The sequence below is a fragment of the Hibiscus syriacus genome, unplaced genomic scaffold (assembly GCF_006381635.1).
Source record: "Hibiscus syriacus cultivar Baekdansim isolate YM2019G1 unplaced genomic scaffold, ASM638163v2 tig00111398_pilon, whole genome shotgun sequence".
NCBI lineage: Eukaryota > Viridiplantae > Streptophyta > Magnoliopsida > Malvales > Malvaceae > Hibiscus > Hibiscus syriacus.
In genome coordinates, this window is record NW_024063081.1 from 780089 (window position 1) to 791190 (window position 11102).

Genomic DNA, 11102 nt, shown 5'->3' on the forward strand with positions numbered 1-11102 from the left:
AAATATTAATTTTTAATATTATATATAGATATTAATTTAATATTAATTTTTTAAATTTATTTTATATCATATAAATTATTTTATATATTATTAAAATTTATATTTATTTTAATTATTTTGATTTAAGTTTAAAAATAATATTTTTTTTGGATTTTTTATTTTTAAATTATATTTATTTTTTTTATACAAATTTAAGTATTTAAACCACATTGCTTAGGTGGTGTTTGTATAAAAATAAAAATTAAGATTTACAAAATATGAAATCATATAATTTATAAAAAGTATTTTCTAAAAATATCATATAATTATAAAAATAAATTATGAATATATATTTAAAAAATTAAAAGTATTACATAATTGCATATTTAAAAAAATCATATAATTTAATGATCATTTATAAATTTTATTCTATAAAACTTATAAAACTAATAATGCATGTGATTATGTGAGATTTATAATAGAATTAAAAAGGTGATGTTTGTTTTTCTAAAAAAATTATTATTGTAGTTGCATGAATTATTTAAATTCCAATATTGTAAAACTAAAATTATATTGCAAAACTCTTTTAAGTTTAAAAAATCAGTTTATTTTATATTTCAGTTTATTTTATATTTCAGTTTATTTTAGCAGTCTGCAGACGTTAAAAAACAAACATTATTCTTCTTGCAGACTGCAGACTTTTGGTCCACCTCTTCTGCTGATGTCTGCAGATATGGTCCGCAGACTGCAGACCTTTTATCTCTTCAAAAATAAACACCACCTAACTGTTGTGCTTTTAGTTTTCATTGCTCAATAATTTGAGCTTGGCAAGCGAGCAATATCACGTAAAAGTAAATAGGGTAAAGTACACAAATGGTCCTCTCACTATAGGATATTATTTTATTGAGTTCTTCGACTATTAAAAGTTACAAAATGGTCCTTTAACTACATGGTGATGCTTTGTTGAGTTCCTCAACTATTAAAAGTTACAAAATGGTCACTCAACTATTCATATGTTCCAAACTTGTCATTTTTCATTAAAAAACTGACGATCATATAAGCTAGTCGTTAACATATTGACTGAGATATGATGAAAGTTGATCCCAAAACCTCAAACGACTATCATATCTCAATTAGCATGTTAACGTCCAACTCATAAGATAATCATTTTTTTAACCAAAAAGGATGAGATTGGAACATATGAATCGAGTGATAATTTTTTAATTTTTAATAGTCGATTTACTAAACAAGGCAACCCCCTATAGTAAAAGGACAATTTTATAACTTTTAGTTATCGGTGATTCAGTAAAGTAGTATCTGTAAACACCATTTTTAAACCAGACCCAAAATGCCCAAACAACCCAGGCCCAACAATACAAACCCGGACCCAAAACCAACATAGCTAAAATACTCAAGCCCAACCAAACCAAAACCCCAAAACATAAAACAAATCAAACCCATACCCAAACCATCCGACCCAATTACAGGCCCATACTCGGATCTATACCCTAACCTAACCCTAAAGATATCATTCATTCAGCAGCAGTCGTTTCCAAGCCTCCTGCCACTGCCACAGTGGCATCGGTCAGATAATCTGTCAGAGATGTCAACAAGCCGAAAATTCAGAGGCATTAAAAGCCCACAATCATCACAAACAACAACCTAGCAATATATTAGGGTTTAGTTGTTATTATTTTATGCTAAATCTATGTAAAAATTCAGGTATAAATCCCGAAGGAAATGTAGGAAGAGAGGACTCTTTTTTTTACTCTCGTTTTTCAAAGGAAATACTGAGCGTTGTTAAGGTATATTATCCTTGTTATTGTTCTATTTTCAGTTTGAAATAAAAAAGAGGACAAAACTTATAAATGTTTTTTATGTTTATGTTCGAAAGCAACCGTAATATAGCAAAGGAAAAAAAACTTGCATGTCATCGAATCGAAGAGAGAAAGGGTCGAGGGGTTTACCTGAGTCATAGGTAGGGGTGTATTCGGTTCTGTTTTTTACTAAAAATTGAACCGAACCGCAATAAACGGTTTTTTAAAATTTAAACCGAAACTAAAACTGAATGGTTAAAAAACCGAAATATATGAAACCGATTTTTTCGGTTGGGTTCGGTAATGCGGTTTTTCATAAATTGAAAGATTTAGGGGTTTTTTTGTACTTACTTTAATAAGGCATTTAGGCTTACCGCTTATGGGTAAGGGTAAGTGGGTAACCGACTAGACTGGCCCAAATTTTTTATTCAGTTTAATATGGAACAAATGGGTTCCATATGAAAAACCCGAACAGAACCGAATTAAAAAGTTTAAATGTTTAAATCAACTAGAAAATCAAACCGAAACCCAAAAATCGAAGAGTTTTTGGGGGATTTTTGAGTAGTTTTCATGGTTTTTAGCCCTAAATTAGGGTTTGGAGGGTAAATATAGGCTTAGGGAATGATTTAGGGTTGTTTTGAAACTTCCGGCCACCCTGTGTGGCGGCCGACATTGGGCTGGCCGAGGGATTTGTGAGAGCTATCAATTGTTTTTTGTTTTTGGGTGCAAATGAAAAAAAAACAAAGTTTAGTATTTATAGGAAACGTTAAAGGGTTATTTGCGCATTAAACCCCTGTAACTTTACTATGTTTTTGCATTTTGGTCCCTATAAGGACTAAAAATGATATTTTGCCTTTTATGTGCACTTGCTTTATCTTTTTGGATTATTATCATTTTTGGTCCCTCGGGCTTTGTCGTGTTTTTACATTTTGGTCACTAGACCTTTCGTTTAATTTATTGTAATTTCATCATTATATTTTGTTTAATTTTAATTTAGTCACTGTTTATTTCTTATTTAACTACTAATTTTTACTTTCTTGCATTTTTGTCACTCTTATTTTATTTTATGCAATTAGGTCCTTATTTTATGTTTATTTTATTTTTACTATTTTTTATTTATTGTTTAAATTATTTTAATTAAGTTTATTATTAATTATTTTGTTTTATAGTTTAAATTCTAGATTTAGTTTTAAATTATTTTAATATTCGAATCAAGCTTAGTAATTAGGACGACACTCCAGTTTAATTAGGGAGCAATTCGAGCCGAGTTTTCGTATAACATGTCCGATTACTCAAATCAATTGCTCGATTCTAAAATTAATTAATAATTAATATTCTCTAAAAAACTTTAGGTTTAATAATTTAGATTAATTATGTTTTTAATTAGTCCTTAACTTTAGAAATTATCAATTTAGGTCCTTAGACTTTTAAGTCTTTTAGAACTTGATATTTTAGTCCTTTGACTTTTTAGTCCCCGAACTTCAATTAGGGTTTTAATTTTAACATAGTTAAATAGGTTAAATAGAGCATTCACTTTTAGTTAGATTTCAAATTAGTCTTTAAATTTAGGGAATAGTTCGATTAGCCTTAATTTATATTTAGCTTGATTAGGATTAAATAAATTTTGTTTGATCGTATTTTATTTTTTTACTCTAAGGCATTGTTTACTTATTAAGGAATTAATACTATATCTCCCACAATCATGCTCTGGGGTGAGTACTGGTAATTCCCAAAATAAGTCGACATTCTTTTTGAAGACTGCATCATGATTTTCTAAAAATGAGGCAATATTCGGTTATTAGGCACAATAGCTGATCTCCCGCATTTACGCTTGGGAGCGAATGCTATCGGTCTCGATAAAAAATACCCTTTTCAATTTTTTGCATCCATAATGATTTTCAAATTTAATAAAGATCGAACTCAAAATTTCTGAATTTAAATATAGGTTAATCAACTGGGTACCAATTTTTGGGCGTTGTGGGGGTGTTAATCCTTCCCCACGCGTAACTGACTCCCGAACCCAATTTCTAGATTTTCGTAGACCTTAAAACTTGGTATTTTGATAAAAATAAAATGTTTTATTAAAATCACCCGGGTTTTATGGTGTTCCAATTACACATTAAATGATTGGTGACGACTCCTCACATTTTGAAACCCTTTTCAAAGAGAAAATCCCCTAATTGGTATTGATTTTTTCTCCACCAGGGCGAAAAACGGTGTCGACATTATCCCACTTTACCCAAGTAAATATTTGCACCATATATTGAAAACTTATAGAAGGGTTTCCCTGAATTTTCTCTAAATAAAAACTATTGACATAATTAAACGTAATAATAGTAGGATAGATAAGCAGCAAATCTATAGCAATCCCCAAGAGAATCAATGCAATCAACAATTTCTTTGCTGAAACATATTCCTTCAGAGATTCAATGTCGGAAGAAAACAAGAGGATAATGAGACTGGAATTTGACATCAAATCAAATAAAGTTCATGAGTTTTGAGTCACATTTGGGTTAGTCCTTACTGTTCCACTGTCTTATAGAATATATGTGTCTGTTGTCCAAATTGTTAGTATTATATATTTTTGACCGAACAATTTGTTAAGTATTAAAATGTGGAGAATGGGTTCTTGTTCATTCATTCGTTGCTTGCCTACAAAGGTTGGTTTGGAGATAAAACCAAGTAGATGTCTTGACTATCACAAACCATGAAAAAGTCGAAGCACTTTTGGTGTGGTTGAAGAAGCCTCACCTGCTCGACTCAACCTGTCACTTGCAAATAAATTAATTAGATTTGGGGATGTAGCAATATCCAATTCCATCTTCGATGCAATTTGTTCTTCCTTCCATTTGCAATTTATTTCGTGGGTTTTAAGCTTGGCGATTCGTTTTTTTTAAAATTAAAATTTTAAAAAGTTTCTCTCTCCTAATAAAAGAAAACTTTACGTTGGACCCTGATATATTATAGTTAATATAATAAGCAAATTTCGTAGTAATTCAGGTAAATTTGTTTGTCTCCCCATAGAAACAGCCGCTTTGGACTACCGACAGAGACAACGACATCTTCCTAAGGATTCCGAGATTGCCTTATTTCTCCATATAACACAAAATATAAAAGTCATATATGTAGTTTTGGCGAGTTTTTGAAAGCGATTATGATTGTATTATTGATAATAAAAACTTGTTAAATGGTTAATTTTTAATTAATACTATAAAATATTAATTATAAATATTATTATTGTTTTAAATAAAAGACATCTCACATAATTTTCATTATTAATGTATTATAATTAGGCTCATGATTAGTAACAACATAAGTTATATGTCCAAATCATAAAATATATAATATAATAATGCACGTTGGAATATTGGTATACATAATATATCCACATCATTAATCATAAATAATACATATAATTTAATTTAATAAATAATTATATGATTACGTGAAATTGATAAATTCACGGAAATTGAGATCAATAAGCATATTATTATTACTTCCATACTAACCTTGATTCAATTCGCCAATGATTATATGATTTGTTGAGTATTTTATTTGATTAAATTCTTTTTAATAGTTCACGAGGGTTATAAGATATTACCTGTTTAAAATTTGTTTAATTAATTGATGTAGACACCCGTTTTTGACCGGGATTAAAAAATATTATAAATATTAATTATATATTATTATTATTATATCATTAATATTATTATTACATTTTGTTGCAGGCCCAATATAACCCGAGCCTAAACATTCATGATTGCAAGCAAGGAGAAAAATGCTATAGTGAGAGACTTCCCGAAGCATTATGCTTGGTGAACCATATCGGATGGTGACGATGTATCCATATTTGGCGGTAGCCATGTTTGGGTACCGCCAAATATGGATGGATCATAACTCCTTTTCAAAATGTAATGATGGTCTGGTTGATTCCATTCATGGGTCCACCGCAATCACTATATCAAATAACTATATGACTCACTATGATAAAGTCAGGCTCGTGGGACACAATGATTTCTACATTCAAGACAAGAACATGCAAGTGACAATAGCAAAGGGGAGGGGACAAAATATCATTAATAATGAGCCAACCACTACATTGGAAAATGTTTAAAAAAACAAAATAAATCCCGGATAATCCGGGATTCAACCTGCTACAACCAGATTTCATCGATCAAAGTCATCACCAAATTATTGACTTGCAACCATAAAAGGACAGTGAACAACCAACAATAAAAGGCGAAGCAAACAGAAAACAATAAAAAAGGGGGCAGAAAATTCAGCTTGGGGTCTCGACAAGAAAAAACGGATTCAAAGAGAAAAATCTTCACTGTTGTTTAGAGAGGAGCAATAAATACGAAAAAGAGTGTGTAAAAAGGATTTTTTCCTTACCCCGTATTCAAGTGTCGAGATGTGTAGCAGGGTCTTCCCATCTTTTTCGAAATCAATATTGATAATTTTATGAGGTATTCTATTTATATTTTTGTGCATTGAGTGTGTGTGTGATGCATTTCAAAATAAAAGAATAAGCGAAAATCATAAAAAAGGCAGAGGAATTCACCCACCAACCATTATTGAATTATTAAATAACCAAAGAAATTAGCTTAAGTGGTTAACCTTGGTAGTTTACCCATTTCACCATATTTGTAAATTGAGAAAATAGCATTATCAGGTGTTAGTTTTTAGGGTCGTTATATAGAGTATTTTGGATGTAGAATAGAGAGGAAGGTGTGTTTATGCTTTAGGTTGGCTTAAAGTTCAATCGGCCACCATGAACGGTGACCAAAGAGAAGGGATCGTTAATGAATGATGTTAGGGAGTTTTGAACATTTAGGTGGCTAGATAGTTAGGGGGTTGAGATTAGTTACAGGAAAACCAAAAATTTCGAAACAAAACAAAGAAAAGAAGTAAGGAGAGTGATGAGATTATGTTACCTTGGTTGTTTGAGTTCTGTGGCAGTCGGAGTAAAGGGTATCATCGAGTGTCGGTAAACAATGGTCTCCTTCAAGCATGGCAGCCGTTTGTAGGCCTAGGAGAGAGATCTTGAGAGGTAAACAAATAAAAATCAAGGTGGAGATGGAAGCTATGAGGGTGGTTTTGATTGAAGAAGAAGAGTAGAGAGGGAGATGAGAAACGACTGAATGTTAGGTTTAGAATAAGTTTAGGGTTAGGCTTTTTACATTAGAATATATAAAAAAAGTTTTGGGGTAAATTATGTTTAGTCCTCATGATTTAGGAGCATTTTACAGAGCAATCCTTTGCATTTTGTTGTGTTATGACTTTTTTTTTAGTTTTCATGTAACTTAAAAAGTTTATAAGATCAATTTATAAACATATAGTGCAATTAGTTTATTTCGTGATTATTAATTATTGTGTAAATTTACGTTTCATTTGGAAATCTTTCTATATTATATATATATATATATATATATATATATATTGTATAATTATAGATACGTATGCCATATATATAATAGTAATAGTCATTTGTATAATGTGTTTATATCTTGTAATTACATTTACCAATTTAATATGTGTAAGTCCATGTAAATTTATTTGATTAAGAACCTGTAGACTTAATTTTTTTATATATATTTTTCAATTCGAAAGAAATATATGAACTTCACGAGCATAACTTGACTCCTATCACATAATTGAATATTTTTCATCTTTCTAATAAAGATTGATAATTTTTTTGGTGCATGTGAATATTTTTATTATTTTATTATTCAATATATTTTTATTATTTTTTGTAAAGGACAATAGTCAATTTATATTTTATTTGATTTTTTATGAATAAGAAATAGATGAAATAGCTTTCCCGACAAAGGATTGCTAATGTCGAGATTTCTTTTCATATTAAAGAATTTTCTCTTTTAATTAATAATTCAAAAAAATTAAACTTCGATAAAAGGATCATATTTTAACTTTATATTCGATTCATATTTTCCAATATTTATGACGATATGTAAGCGACACAGTACCAATTTTGGGCGCTGTGGGGGTGTTAATCCTTCCCCATGCGTAATTGACTCCCGAACCCATTTTAATCGAATCTTGGTAAACGCATACCAACTTTTGTCTTAAAAAATGTTTTTTCTTAAAATTGTTTTTAGGTATTCGACCTACCTAACCCAAAGGTCGATGGCGACTCTATCCAATTTATTCTGAATTAATCCAAAATCACTCGATTTTCCCAAATTTAAAGTCGTAACTGTTTTTTAAAACAATTAAACGATTGTCCCGCCGGAAAACGGTTACGACAGTTTGGCGACTCCGCTGGGGATTTTTTTTGAGAGTCAAGCTGTAAGTCGTTTATACATTATCGTTGTGATGGAAATTATGAGTTCAGGTTTTTACCTAATTTATGATTTATTTATTGACGTTTGTAATTGCTTCATTATTTTTATTGTCATACTAACATTTTGATTTTTGTTTTCAGATTTATCCAAGTTTATCGAGAGGTTTCGTTTTTCTTTTGAGTCAAAGGGCTGAATGTTCCTCCTCATACACATCACGTTCATTTGCATACCATAAGCTCACTTACGAGCTTTGTCCCTTTTAAGTTGAGATGAAAGCTTAACCTATGTGAGATAATTTGTTTCTCCACACGGGTTTTAGCAAGTAATCTTTAGGGTTCATATACCTTATATCTACGTGAGATAAATTGTTTCTCTGCATGGACATAAGGGAATATATCCTCTCGAATTGAACTCAATCCGCACGAGCCTGTAATGGGTTAAGATTGAGGGTTTGGTAGCCCAAGGGGACATCGACATCAATGACAATTCGAGTACCTTTTCCTGTTAGAGCCAAAACCATGCATATAGTGAACCGTAGAACGGTCATCCTAGGTATAGACATACCGAGCCTCTGACCGTCAGTAGGTACCCAAATTAAGTATACACAAAGGAGGAACATTTCTGAACATTTTTATTTTCTGTTGAATAACATCATGCGAACTAGATACTATACGGTTAGGATCATTTCATTGAAAATAATTATTTTGGGTAGAAAGCATGTTTGGGTAGGATCACTATCTATTAAAAGCATGATAGGGTAGATATCATGATTGGGTAGGTGTTATATTTATCTTTAAATAGCATCTTTTAATTTTATTGATTATTTCGCCCATACTAATTTATTTATTTTCTTTTGTATATGCCATTTTTTTCGTCATTCTTTGCATTGTATCATTTTTGCATATGCATTTGCATATTCGCATTTGTATAATCATCATGAATAAAAGAAAGGTGTTGATTAAACCAAGTAATCATCAGATTAGAAGAGCGGTCATTGAAATGGAAAAGAGTTTTCATAACAAGGAAGAACTCAATCCAGCGGTTCAAGCTTAGTCTGAAGAAACAAAAAGGGCTTGACTGGGATTACGTATCATAGATGATCACAAATGTCAATGTCAATCTCAAGCAAGAATTATCTACAATAGCTGATTGAGATTTGGGATATTTAGAGAATAGTTACCAAGAAGAAATTTCACAAGAAATATGGTGACATGGTCTATTTCCTCTACGTAAAGATAGATGAGTCGTTGCTTAAAGCTATGGTCTGATGTCGAAATTCCACATACAAATGCTTCACTTTCAAATGATAAGATTTGACACCAAAAATAGAAGAGTACTGCTCTATTTAACTTTGAAATCCTTTAGGTGGATAAAATTCATTACAGACTTCTGAAAGTCCAATCCTTCGAAAGCAAGCTTGTGAAGATTACAAGATTACTGATAATAGAACACATCCAGCAAATTGTAGAAAGTAAATGCTTTTCATTGCATTGTCTCAATAAGGTGATACTCGAACATATAGATGAAGATAAGAGATTGGACATATTTTCTCTTGTCATGAATGATCTAGTGATATTTCCAAAGACTTTGTTCCATGTTGAGGCTGATGTTGCAGATTTCTTGGACAGATTGGAGAAAGGTATAAGTCCTGAACTGCTATATTGGTAGAGACTTTTTGATCCATAAAAGATTGCCATAGATTGGAGGGAAGGCTACTCACCGTCTGGATTCAGTCATTTCTGGAAAGAGGAGAAAATTATTGGGATCATGACTGAGATCATGAAGTTAAATAAAAAGGCTAAACCGTATTTGTAGAATTGATATTTCTTGTAAAGATGAAAGTTCTTTTGGAAGAATGAAACTCTTTCTAAGAATGATTACTTTTGGAAATCGATACCTTTTGCATTTGCATTTGCATTTGCATTTGCATCTTTGCATTTTTACGTTTGTATTTACATTTTCATTTTTGCATTTACATCTTTGCATAGTTATATTTTGTATTTTCAATCTTACGTCATGTATTTGCATTTTATTTCAAACTATTTTACTTGCATTAAATCATGAAAATATGAGAATAATTCGTGGAGGATTCTATGACAGAAATTTTAAAATCAAATTGGAGTTAACTTGGTATTCCTAGAGAAGGATAAGAACCATGAATGAGATTGTAGCAAGGTTTGGTAGAATAGAAAAACTCCAAGAACAACTAATAAGGACCCAACACGAAATGATTGATGAAGCAAGGAAGTTCCAAGTTGAATCCATGGAACAAATGTCCAAGTTGATGAGCATGATGGTTACTGTAATATATGGGGAGAAATCATCATAGGATCCTATTATGCAAGAAATGATGAAGACTTTGAATGATAATCTGAATGATAGTGGTGCAGCTAATGCGATGGCAGAAAATGATCAAGAACCTGTTAAGGGATATGGTAATTCAAGTCAACTCCAAAAATCAAGTATGATTCCAGAAAATGCTACAGAGATCATACTGAGAAAAGCAGAAGTTAAGGGTGAAACTTCTAATACAAAAGTGGAGCTGGACTCAAAGAAGAGAGGCATAGAGGAGGTTCAAATGCCAGTAAATATGGCCAAAAAGAATAGAAAGAAGAAGAAGAGGATGCCTCTGATTCCGATTCCGATCTCATATTCAGACTTGTTACCCTTTCTCTTTGAAAGTGGGCTCCTAATGTCTATTCCTCCAAGGCCTAATTCTTATTTACGTCCAGATTGACAAGGTGTCAAAAATTCATGTGACTATCATTCTGGAGAGTTTAGCCACTCAACGGAAATTTGTGCGATACTGAGATTAAAAGTTTAAAACCTCATCACGGAAGGATTGTTATGCTTTGAAAATGGAAAATCTAAGTTCCCCGGAAGCTCAAAACTTGTCGATGAAGGGATATCTGCAAACCAATATCTCTCCCAAGACGTTGGTCAAACATTGAACCTCCAAAATAAACATCTCAATGATCAGTCACAAGGTCTTCAATATGGTCAT